We start from the raw sequence: 13410 nt of genomic DNA, 5'->3' as shown, positions 1-13410 counted from the left end.
TGGAAAGGGAATTCTAACCCTCATTAGTTATGGTGGACATAGAACCAAGGGGCAGTAGTAATATCAGGTTGTGGTGGTGGTGGTGGTGGTTGTTATTATTATTATTTTGGAATAAAAAGATGTGATATCGTGAATACAATCAATCATTAAAATATGGGTTGTTTCTTTTTACACAGAAGTAAAACACAAAACTGTGCTTTGCTTAATTTTACCTTCTCTAATCCTTTTCAGTCTTCTAGAGCTGTGGTGGGTGTCAGCCTTGTATAGCCCACTTCCTTTTTTGCTAGAATCCCCATGGCCAACAGATACATTTTGATTTTACACAGCAAGCATACACATGCTTCTTAACAACTTAATGCCAAACTAATGAGAGATCCTGAGTATATGCACAGATCCTCATAAAAATAAGTAACCACCTTGCCTGATCAGACCAAGGCCCACCCAGTTCAACATCATTTGTAAGAATCCCACAGCTGGTGGCCATTGGGTAGTCCAATGGAAACTGGCCAATCGTCCACTACTGGACAGCCAGTTAACTCCTGCCCACCCCTGAACTAGAGAAAAATAAATCTTTGACTCAGATTCTGAACCTGAGGATCTTTCAAGAACCCTGGATGTATCCAGTCTTTAAGAAAACGCTGGACTACGGAACTCTGAAAAAGGCGAGTAATCCCCACTGCAACAAAACCAAGCGTTACTGACAAAAGCACAACTTCTGCACTTTATAATACTGGCATCAATGGGGGCCTTCTAAAAGCCTGATCAGAGCAGGGAAAGGGTGATTTTGAGGGAGGGTCACAGTATTGGGAAAGGTTAACTCTTCCGTCCCCAGCAGCTAGCCTCCCATAAATTGCCCCCTTCACTGCAACTAGGCTTTTAAAAAGCCTCAACTGGCACCAAAAGAGGTTTTTAAAAAGTCTTCATGCAACATGGGCAGGGAAACTATCTTATCTCCCATGAGTGATGGGAGAAAAGGCAGGGAAGTTGGTGGGACAGAGGAGCACTTCTTATGGGCAGGATGTTCCCCATACCTGCTTTATTCAGATGGACTACCCACATCTGGATCCTTGTCTACTATCAGCCACCTTCATATCTTCCCACTTACTTTCAGCAGCCCCTGGAGAAATCTCAGGTGATCAATAAATGATCAGAGGTATTTAACAAAATGAGTGTGTGTGGTGAAGAATTCAACTCCGCATTTTACAAAAGGAAGAAGGTGTGGGAAGGGCTAGTCTCAGAAGTGAATCAAATTTCTTATTCTAAAGACTCAAGTGGGACAAACACAAAAGTCAGGAGTCCCAGCGCTCCAACTTCTGACAGAGGAAGGAAACAGGATGCAGTATAAAAGCTGCTAGGATGAAGCCTACCAACTGCAAAGGAAATAAAACAGAGAGTAAATGTAAAGATAAAGCCATGTGCCAAAAACTATGTTCTTTGAAACCTGTTTGTGCTCAAATATTCAGCACAATCACTTTTGTATGATTTCCTGCCTGCAAATCAGAGTGCCAATGAAAATATAAGCAAATGGAAAGGCCAGTGGGGCAAGGAAGATTCAAGCTAGTCTTGGTTCAACAATTACGTGATTAAGGAGATTATTTATGTAGTTATAACTAGGATGGCAACCTGCTTCATTTCAAGGCCCCAAACACATATGTCTGTGCTTTGGTGATGGTGCTTTCATTCACAGAAAAAACAAGGGGTTCAAAAAGAATGTAAGAAATGATGAAAATACACAAATGCGGTGCAAAATCCAGACAAAGTCAAACATTCTGAAGTAACGTGTGAAAGTAATTTCAGTGTGAATGAGAGACTCAAGCACATCCTTAGATCCTCTATTTAAACAACTTACTCTTCACTTACGATCCATTTTAGGGCCACTCTTCCTTGCAAGTCCACAACTGGCAACTGGGAAGAGACAGACATGAAATGTTCATGCCATGCAAAGGGCAGCAGGGGAGGGTATCCAATCAACCTTCTCATGGTGGGCACTGTACTTGACTCTTTGCAGTCCACAGGTAGATCAGGCTGCTTTCTCCCAGTAGCCAGAACAGGTTGCAGCAGTGGCAGGAGGTGTAATTGCTGGGTCAGATACCCACTTGTCAGAGTTGTCTTTCTCAGTGTTGTTTTATTGCCAGTTAGTTCAAAATACTCCAGGAAGTACTTTATTGCAGAACATATGAGAAGACACTCTAGATAGGGCCATTTCATAGAGCAAGACCTATAGTAACAGTCCCAGATTCAGAACCCTACTTAGCCATGAAACTCACTGGATATACTTGGGTATGTCATGGTCAGCCTGAGGACCAATAACAATTCAAGTCCTCAGGGTAGGGGAAAAGGAACCTTTTGCAATTTCACCCATTACACAGCAACCAATCTGGGTTCCTTACAGATCGTAAACTCAGCAGTGGCCCACTGCCAACCCCAACTCTCAGATTAGTGTATGTGTATGATATGCACGTGTATGATATGCGTGTTTTTAGATGACGACGACGATGATGATGACGACTGAGATTTTTAACCTGCCTTTCAGGGCAGACGGCCCTACAAAGGTAGCTTACAATACTACAAAAACGTGAGCATACAATTACAATTAAACACAGACAGACACAGACACACCACTAGTAGCAGCAGAAGCAGCAATTGATTTTTAAGCACCAAATGCAGACTGGATCAAATGAGCCTCCAGGGTTTCTTTGTTTTTGAAGATCTGCTTGTTACATTTTTAAGTATTCACTTAGACTACCAGAAGTGTACTGCTAAGGAAGTAACATGTTCGGCCCTAAGTGAACATTAAAAGATTTTCTCTGCAATTCAGTTAATTATTTTATTCCCCTAAATTTGTATATCGCACTAATGTAAATGTTTTGAGGAAGAGGACTAACAGAAAACAGGATTTTGCTTTTTCTTTTTAAAATATTACTATATCTCAAGAGAACTTCCCAAAGAATAAGACTAGAGAAATAAACAGAAGTCCAGAATTACACAGGGTTGTAAAGGAAAAGGGTTGTAAAGAGACGGATATCTTGGAGGAAGAATTAAAGCCAAATTAAAGGAAATGCCTTTAATTATTTTCCATTAAAGTAGATACTATACACTGATGCCTATAATCCTATTTTGACTTTCTGGTGAGTTAAAAAGCCAAAGTATTCTGGAGATTCAGCATTTCCTGAAATACACTGTCCATTCTCTCAGTGCAATTATTAACATGCAGTATACTCTTGGGAAATATATGACTTCTTTTATAGAATACTGAATGTGGAAACAAAAAAAAATCAGAACACACAGTGTAGTGGTTGAAGCTGCTGAATGGATTTTCCAGCCTTTAAAAATAAAAGTAAAAAAGCTGCAACTATACTTTCTATGCTGCAGCTTAAAGCGGCTCCATATTAACCCAGAACACAACTGTGGATGTTTTGAAATGGCAGGGGGCCTTACAAAAAGGGACCATGTGTTGCAGTTTGCAAGGATACAAATGGAATGGTGATAAGAAAATTACTTTATCCCATAATAAAATTCCTTGTAAACAGAGGCGGATTTTAATGAAAGTAAACTTCATGTGGTCAGCATTTACTATCAGCACACTTAAATAAAAACAAACCCTACATACTGGAAGGCTCTTGCACACGAAGCTACGTTTCAGGACATGGAACTGTGGAGGCCAAATTCCAGAACAATGCAAAAGGAAATGGAAATTCTGAATTGCTCACTGCCATCTACTCCCATGATGTAAACATATCTGTCCTGAGGCAGCTGTCAGAAAGGAAAACCATAGAAAGGAAGAGTTCAAAGTCACAGAAGCGCATGAACTCTAACCCCATGGATCCAAGGTATTTGAGTTGGGAAGCAATGCTGGGTGCTTGTTGTAAGCAGAAAACACCAAACTGAGCAGCTGCCAAAATAAACCAGAATGGATTATGATCCATCTGAAGGGACACCACATTTTTGTTACTACAGCAAGGGTGGATGAACTAGCTGTTTGTACAACATGACCCAAAATCTCTTGCTTAATGACCAACTGTGGAACTTAATGCTCTCCAATCTTCCCCAGTGTTCCAAATGATTCCATGAACTTTTTACTCTTTCTACATCCCACTCAGCCAATGTCTAATACTTTTGTGCTGCTCGTGATCCTATAAGGTTTTTTTTTTTAATCAAAGAAGGAAAATGACATGTAAAAAAGACATATACAAATAATGCTTAGCCTTTATATGATGCTTCTTGAGGGTTCAAAGCATTTCACATTCCAATATTTATTTATTTATTTAAAATATTTATAAGCTGGTTTTTAGGGACAAGCCCTCACTAAACAACATATAAATCTGGCTCACATATAACTCTAATCCATGGTTTATTTAACCCAAGGTTAATTGTTACTTTGTTGCCCTACCCAGAGTTCGTCTGCCAAACAGTCAAACAAATTGTGATTTGTTTTCTCAATTCATGGGTTGTTTCCCTCCTCTTTTGCCTCCCCAAATGCCTTTGTGACACTGTAGTACTGGCATGCAGTGGCTGGTTATTTTGACTACTATTGCCCTTGCCTCGGTAGCCTGGCAAAACAACCCACATTTCTGGGTTCAAATATAATGACAACTCATGGTTTACACAACCCAGAGTTCACAACCCAACCACAAATCAGGGGTTCTCTTTCTAAGTTGTTCATGGTTAATAAACCATGGTTTGTTAGCATGGTTGGGTTCTCATATCATGTCAACCCTGAATTCAGCAACCCATGGGTTAAATAAACCATGGGTTAGTGTTATGTGCAAACCATGTCACAGAGAGGAATGATGCAAGGTATATTAGGCGTGTCAGATTGGTGTACAGTTACTAGGAGGAAAGCTGCTATACACAATCTTAAAGAAAGCCTGCAGTGAAAAGATGTATTTTCAAGGTCTTCTGAAAGGTATATACTGCAGGGGCTAAGCATAAATTAACAGGAAGGGTATTCCAGTGGGGCCACCACTGAGAAGGCCCTGTCACTTGTGCCTGCCAACCAAATCAATTGTACTAGCAGACACATGAGTATGGCCTCTGAGGCAGATCTAAGTGTATGGGCAGAACCATACAGCAGAAGATTGTCCTTAAGGTAACCTGGTCCCAAGCTATTTAGGGCTTTAAAGGATAACACCAATTTTTCAATTAGGCCTGGAAATGAACAGGTAGCCAATACAACTGGTGAAAAGATGGTGCTACATATTCAAATTTTCTGGCCTCCATTAGCATCCAAGCAGCTGAATTTTCCACCAACTGAAATTTCTGGCCTGTGTTCAAAGACAGCCTCACATAAAGCACATTGCAGTAGCTCATTTTGGAAGTAATTAGTGTATTGGTAACTTAAGCCAGGCCCAACTTTTCTAGATAGGCATACAAGCCTAAACTGGTAGAAGCAACTCCTTGCTCCCACTGCAACCTGAGCTTCTCCAGACAGCAACAAATCCACCAAACTGTGTACTTTGTCTAAGGCCACTCAGTGACATATGAATTAGGGACCTCCTAGCTCACAACTCACACCCTTCGCCTTCTCCAACCCGATGCCCTCTAGATGTGTTGGACTACAACTGCCATCATCCCCAGCCAGCACGCCACATGGACATCATGGGAGCTGTAGCCCACATATCTGGAGGGCACCAGGGTAGGAAGGCTGCATTATAGCAAGCGAAGCAGCTGTATGGGGACATTCCAGGTGTAAGGAATCACAGTGGTTACAAACTGTGGTTTGGTTATTAAAAGAAATTAAGGTATCTTGATTTTTACATTCAGTGTCACATGGAAGATATAATCCTCAAAACAGCACCAGCAGCAAATCTCAGTGAGCGCTCATCAAGGTTGTTTTAAACACTCTTATTCTTAAGAAACAGCAGTCAAAATTTCAAACACTACTTTTGTGCAGGAGAAAATATGATGTTTCAAGCCAAATTACCCCCTCATCCCTATTTCTGCATCGTATCAGTACCAAATAAGTGTTTACTAGAGGCTTGGGGCCAAAGATTTGTCTGGCAAACTATAATATATATATGAAAAAAGAAAAAGAAAAAACAGGTTCCCAGCAGCTGCAGCCCATTTCTTTGTGTTCTGCAGTCCAAAGGTTCTACAGCTGCAACGTTTTTATTTGTGTGTCAAAGCCTTGGAGTGCAATAAAAACAACAACAGCAATAGTGAAGGAGGGAGAGAGAAAGAGAAAGATTGACTGACTTTGCCTGGAATAAGGGAGTTGTAGCCAGGAGTTGTAGCCCTAGCCACTAATGGGAGATTTCCTGCAGAGCAAAAACTAGCTTTAGGCTTTCTTCACACAGAGCTTTTATCCTGTGATTGAGATTGCTCCTTCACGGAAGTTTGCAGGCTCTTTACATGACGCTGTGATCATTCAAGGCATCTCCTGCCTAAATGTCCTTTGTTCCGTTTTTAAATAGATGCAGATAATGAGCTATCAAATTACCCTGCTGTGTTCCACTTGTGTGAAAAGAGGAAAAGCGGCAAGAAGAGGAGCAAGATCAATGAAAAATGGAAGACTCAGATATGGAGAGAAGGAGGGGGAAGCGGGTGGGGGAAAAGGAAGCATGTGAAAAAGGGAGTTGTCGTGATCCTGTATTTAAAATGGAAGCAGAAAGCCCCCTTTTAAATGCAGGATTTTAGGCTGGTGTAGAGATGCCCTTAGAAGAATTTTCCTCAGGGATGAAGTAAGGGAGTAAATCTCCCTTGCATACCTGATTCCATCCCATTCATTATCAGTTCTCACCATCCAGCTGGTGCAATTTCAGTTTTTAAAAACTCTGCATGATAGATGCAAAGTTCATGTGTAGTTTGGTCCTAAGCTACTATCCCATGAACACTTACTCGGGAGTAAGCTCCACTGAACTCAGTGGCCCTTACTTCCTAGTAAAAATACTTAAGACCAGGCTGTCCCATCCATCCACAAAATACTATAAGGGGGGGGGGGGAGAGAGAGAGAGGATTGTTTCAGTTTGAACAGGCTTGTGCAATGAGAGGGGGCTGTGCTGCTGCTTCATTCCCCAGAGACCTGCTGCACAAGGAGAAGGGTTCTGGTCCTCCCCTGCTCTGTGACATGCCAAAGAGGACAGGATGACAATCATTCATTTTGCACAGGAGGTCCATGGAAGGGAGGAAACAGCACAAGGTCCTTTCTTCTCAGGTGTCCTGTGCTTCACTGTTTGCAAGGTGGTTTTTTCACACAGTCCCCAGCCTAAGTTGGGGGGGGGGGGGCAGAGGCAGCTGGTCCCACGTTACTCATGTGTGTGCCACAAATAGTGAGGTCTCACAACCACAAGTGTATTCAAGATTTCAAATTAACAGCATATACAGCTGGAGGTCTGTGCATAAAACCGTAAGCACATGCACTTTCATCCTTCCATATCCTAGGAGGAAAACAGACAACCACTGAAAATTATTTGTATACAGGGTTGTATACAACCCTATTTGTAAAGAGTAGGTATGGACAATTGTTTGTGGGGGCCGTACCATGACACACCGCTGAAATCTAGGATAACAGGGACGTAGTAAAATGTGCCTTACCACACGCGAAATACTAGAGGACCCAACTCATGTAGATGTACGTACGATATGCCACAGACATCTGTATAAAACCAAGTGTTAGAACTCTCACTTGAGCACTGTTTATCTGTGGATTATCTAGTCATTTGGTTCAGGTAGGAACCAATGTTACAATTTCTTTGTATTTCACAAAAATGCATTGATGTGAAGATCAAATATACATTACACTGACCGAAATGTGCAATAGTAACATGGTTCATTTTTGGAAAAGCAAACAATTGCATTGCAGAATAGAATTCATTTCCATAAGAACAGGAACAGCCAGACCATGTTGGTTTTCACAGGCCTGGAACATGTGAATTACTAAGAAAATGAATATGCCTTTGACAATATGCAAATTATTGTTGACATGTTATTGTTATTTAGAGTTTTATTCTGCCTATCCTCCAAGGAACTCCAGGCAGTATACACGGTGTCCCCCCCCCCCACACACACACTTTTACCCTCACAATAACCCTGTGAAGTAAAAGTTAGGCTGAGAGATGGTAACTGGCCCAAGGTCAGCCAATAAGACTGGGTCTAAGTCCAGCGCTGTAACCACTTATTGGATCTCTAGATAATCAGAAAGCGAAAAGCAAAAGGTGCAAAAGTGGGAGAGCATCCAAAATCGACCCACAAATGGAAAAGTCTCAAGACGTTGGAAATTTTTTTAACTTTTTTTTTTAAAGCCCATGTAATTGTGTGCATGGATTCCAAGAAGGCCAAAGCCCTGCAATTTCTCTCTCTTTTTAAAATAAGACTAATCAGCTCCTAAACAGAAAAGATAAGACACTTTTTGGGGAACAGAGTTGGTGACTGATCAATAGTTTTACAAGTTATGTCTGTACGTATAACTGGCAGCCCAGAGAAGCCTCCACTCCAAGGTCACCATATCCAATCAGCTAAATGGCAGGGTAGGGAATGCCAGTTTCCATCGAAGTGGGGAAATGGCTGAAAAAGGAGGAGCCAATACCTGTGCACGTACATGGTGTGTATACAGAAGATGCAGCTTGCTGTTCACAAAGATATCAGCAGATGTCAGACCACTGAAGGCAATACTGAGTCAGAATGATCAATGTCTCTATCATTTGGTGCAATCATCCAGGACACTGCAAGTTTTAAGTCATCAATCACAAGAGTGCAAGACTGCATCCCAGTTCCAAGATGCTGACTGGCTAAAGCGTTCCTTTAATAATGGCTCTTTCCCCCAGCGACACAAATATAGATCAGGAAAAATATACTCCTTATATTCCAGTAATGCCTTCCACTTATTGCACAACAAAAGCCCACTCATGGATGGAGTAGAAGTAGTGTTGATCATTACGTTCACTGAGATTTTGTATGGTTCCTGTTGTATCATGTAGACTTGGATTCATATCATACTGACATAATAAAAGACTAGGAATAGCATAAACAAGAAGGTTTGATGCAACTCGAAAGGCTCTGGTTCTCAATGATGTCATAAACCTGGCTGTTTCAAAAAGCAGTTCTGAGTTGATTTTTAGAGATGGAAACCTTCAGTTGTTACGGTTGGCCAAATTACACACTGCATGCAAATATGCCTAACAGTAGCCCAATGGCCCTTTTGGGGGGATGAAAAGCTACTTCAGGAGGGGGGGACTGGGAGTGGAAAAGTAGTGGGGGGAGGGGCGGTCATTTCCAGCTTCAAATTCCTCCCTCCATTGCCCTACATGGAATCTCATGTACAAGACATCAGTATTCTAGCCTGGCTAATCTGCTCCAGTCTTCTTCTCTGCTCCCCAACAGAATAGCAGATTTGCCCTTGGAATTTCTTATGTTCAGTTTGGTTTATATGAAGATAAATGGCAGAAATGGCAGAAAAAACAGCGACTACTATTCCCCCCACCCCACGCATATTTAATTGGAACTGGAGAACCCTGTTATTTTGTGAATTGATAGGAGTGAGCTATGAGAAGCAGTACCTTTAACAGTGTTGCTGGATTTGATTTATGAATTCCGAGAGAGAGAGAGAGAGAGAGAGAGAGAGAGAGAGACCTCTAGTAATTTTTGCCTGTGGGAGACAAAGAATTTCCCTGTGTTGGCTATATTTCATAGTGAGGGAAAATCTGCTGAGGTGGCTTGTATTAGGTCTATAAATTATTGTGAGAAATGGGGCTAGAGCAATGTTTGTTAGCCTAATGAACAAAATATCTCCATTATCTGCAGAGCAGTATATACATCAGTGTTTTGTAAAAGACAAAAGTGAAAACCAATATTAAAAGTAAACTGGGACCCATGTAGGAGCACAGGTAGATGCAAAGTTCTTTGCATCTATCTAAAAAACAAAAGGCAAACAGTCTTTTGTGTAACAGAACAAGGAGGCTCAACTCTAAAAACACTTGGCATGCAGTAATACATGGTGTGGAACTAGAGAATCCAACTGGAGATGGAACGGCACCATCCCCTTCCTTCTTGGGCCTCCTCTGTTTGCTTACCCAGCGTGTCGCTTTGCAAGCTTCCTGGCACTATCATCACAGCTGCAGCTGCAAGTCTTGCAAAATGATCTCTCAGGAGATTGAAGTGCAGAACAGACTTCACTTACCTCTGTGCAGTTCTTACTACAATAACTACACCCACTTTGTTTCTGGGTCCAATGCCTGGCGCTGGTCTCGACCTACAAAGCCTGTCTGGCAGCTGCAGTCCTTACCAGCTGCCAAGCCTGCAGGTGATAGGCAGGTGGCTAGGAGGGAAAGGGGATTTTCTGGGCTTACAGTTGGTTCTATTCTCAGTATCCTGTTTTTCTCTACACTCGGGTAGCCTAATCAAACCCCACTGCTTTCAGTAGCACCTGTATGCTGATGACACTCAGCTGCTTCTTTTGCTACCCAAGACCTTCCCCGTCTCCACCTGCCTGTGTTTTGAAAATGCCAATTTTTAAATGGTAAACTGCAGATCCAACCCCTGAATTTGTTCTGGGGCATATACGCCCTTCTTTTCACACAGAAGCCCTTTCTGGGCCTTCATCTTCATGGAATCACCATTGTGTGAGGAGGAGCATGCAGCTGTGCTTGTATCCCCCATCTCTGTGTCCCCTGCCACCCCCGGAGCCTACGCATTGTGTGTGTATGTATGTGGGGAGGAGGTCTGAAGTGGGGAACCCTCCACGACCAGGGTTTAAGTTACGAGGGGAGCCTGTCACCAGGATCCAAAGCTGCCCTTGTGCCAGGGGACCACTAGTGCAAAGGGAAGTTAGTGTTTCCTAGAGCAAGCCCAGGAACTAGCTAAAACTAACATTTCTGGAACGGAACATGTCAGTGGAGCTCACAGAAGGGAGTCCCATTCCAAAAACGCTAGTTTCGGCTAGTTTCCAGGGTTGCTCCAGGAAGCGCTAGCTTTGCGTTACACTAGCAGTCTTTCCCCTAACACAGCCTGACGAGCACTGGTGGACTCCAGCTTTGGATACTGCCCTATGCACGTAAAGCAGGCACTTCACTTCAGACCTTCCTCCCACCCCATGGATGGCAGGGACATGCGGCCCGCATGGGGCACGATAGTGGGCCAGGGCCAGCAAAAGCAGCCCAGCTCTCTCCCTCCTCCAGTGGTAATGACATGAGTGTGAAATCCCAAATATGGCTAGAGTGTAGGTGTGCATTTAAATCATCTTAGCTACACATCCAAAAGAGAAGTGAGGGGTTTTCATCAATCATCCATGTCTTGTGATTGGCTGCAGCTCCTGGATGAGTGTACAAAAAGTAGTAAACCTGAGTCTTTCTCTGTATGTTCTGTTTATTTAAGGTTTTATGTTTTATTTCATGGAGGTGAAGCTTCACCCCTAAAACAACTTGTTAGAGTCTAAAATTTGGAGCTGGTAGCTTTTTTGTTTTAAGGAAACAAATAGCAGTGTGCTTGTTGACTGCCAGTGTCATTTTCTTGGAAGGTGATCCATGCATTAAGAATATTATACAGTAATAATGCATTTTAACTCTCTTTTTTAGGAAAACATCAAGTTGCGGCTTTTCCATTTTTGTCTCTGTGTATCATCACTACACCCATCAATAACCTCAGTTACTAGCATCAGATCAAGTAATGATCCCACTCCCCTTATTGCTTGGCTTGAGAAGACAACAGCTGGATAGAATGAAGCCCACTGGGCTATTTTTCATTTAAAATATGACGTACTTCCAAATGAGACTCCCTTATACTGGAAAGATTATTTCCCACAAGAGATAATTATTTGCAGAAATTTTCTCTCATGTTACTGGGGAAGGGGATGAAAAAGAAACAGAGGAAAATAAAACCAGTGGCCATATAAATAATTGGTTAAGTCTTCAGATAAAATTTGGTATATTCTGTCTTCTCCTATCCAGTCCCTCCATTGCTTTGGAGTTGTGTTGCTTCTAGCACTTGACCATTAAACACTCAGCTGACTTAAATTTAATAGAAGACAGAGAGAGGTACAGGCCAGGTGTCAGGGGTTGGCAAGGCTGGGCTGTTGCCAAGGGCCCACAGGCTCAGAGAGGCCCATCCCTGCCAACCCCTAAGACCCTCCACTCACCACTGCCACCCATCCCATGGAGAGCCACGTCAGCGGGAGAAAGTGCCTGGCATGGCTATTCAGAGATGCTTGCCCTGGTGGGGTCCTTCCTCAGAGCCAGGCCTTGTGGAGATTGTCGGTGCCATGGGTGATCTCCCAGGACACCTCTGCTCAGAAGCAGCTGCCTGTCCTCTGTTTAGCAGAGCTGACAGAGGACAGGTGGCTGCTCCAGAGGAGAGGTGTCCCAGGAGATCAACCACAATGCAGGTGATCTCCTGAGACATCCGTCTCCACAAGGCCTGACTCTGAGGAAGGTCCTCATCAGAACCAGCATTTGGCAGCAGACAGCAGGGAGTGGAGGGGGTAGGCAGTGGCAAGTGGAGGGAAGGCCCATGGCAACGACTGGAGTGGAGGGTGTAGGTGGTGGTAGACAGAGGTGGTGGTAGACAGAGGTGGGGTGGTGGTGAAAGCAGAGAGGAGGAGGGGGTGGTGCTTTTGGCAGCACCACACCCAAGGGCACCCTGAAGTCTGGTGCTGGCCCTGCATACAACAATAAAAACCTTCCAGTCTTGTATGCCTTTACCTTCTACCATCCAACAGCACAAGAGGCGACTCTACACATGGACATCACCAGATAGTCAATATCGAAATCAGATTGATTATGTCCTTTGCGGCCAAAGATGGAGAAGCTCTATATAGTCAGTAAAAACAAGACCCGGAGCTGACTGTGGCTCAGATCATGAGCTGCTTCTTGCAAAATTTCGGCTTAAATTGAAAAACGTAGGGAAAACCACTAAACCATTCAGGTATGACCTCAATCATATCCCTTATGAATATACAGTGGAGGTGAGGAATAGATTTCAGGGATTAGACCTGATAGACAGAGTGCCTGAGGAACTATGGACGGAGGTCCGTAACATTGTTCAGGAGGCAGCAACTCAATCCATCCCAAAGAAAAAGAAATGCAAGAAAGCAAAGTGGCTGTCTGATGAGGCTTTGCAAGTAGCTGAGGAAAGAAGGGAAGCGAAAAGCAAGGGAGAAAGGGGAAGATATACCCAACTGAATGCAGAGTTCCAGAGAATAGCAAGGAGAAACAAGAAGGCCTTCTTAAATGAACAATGCAAAGAAATCGAGGAAAACAACAGAATGGGAAAGACTAGAGATCTCTTCAAGAAAATCGTAGATCTCAAGGGAACGTTTTGTGCAAAGACGGGCATGATAAAGGACAAAGAAGGCAGGGCCTAACTGAAGCAGATGAGATTAAGAAGAGGTGGCAAGAATACACAGAAGAACTCTACAGGAAAGATCTGAATGTCCCTGATAGCCATGATAGTGTGGTCACTGAACTTGAGCCGGACATCCTA

The 13410-nt window shown here is 43.0% G+C and overlaps 1 protein-coding gene across 3 annotated transcripts in view; it reads right to left on the bottom strand.

Moving 5' to 3' along the window:
- Positions 1 to 13410, bottom strand: part of MTHFD1L (methylenetetrahydrofolate dehydrogenase (NADP+ dependent) 1 like) — a 213394-nt gene that overhangs the window by 100488 nt on the left and 99496 nt on the right. The gene's annotated exons all lie outside the window — the stretch shown is intronic.

The sequence above is a fragment of the Heloderma suspectum genome, chromosome 1 (genome assembly GCF_057233095.1).
Source record: "Heloderma suspectum isolate Gila_16-S chromosome 1, 16-S_ref, whole genome shotgun sequence".
NCBI classification, from domain to species: domain Eukaryota; kingdom Metazoa; phylum Chordata; class Lepidosauria; order Squamata; family Helodermatidae; genus Heloderma; species Heloderma suspectum.
This window is presented reverse-complemented; position numbering and strand designations above follow the sequence as displayed.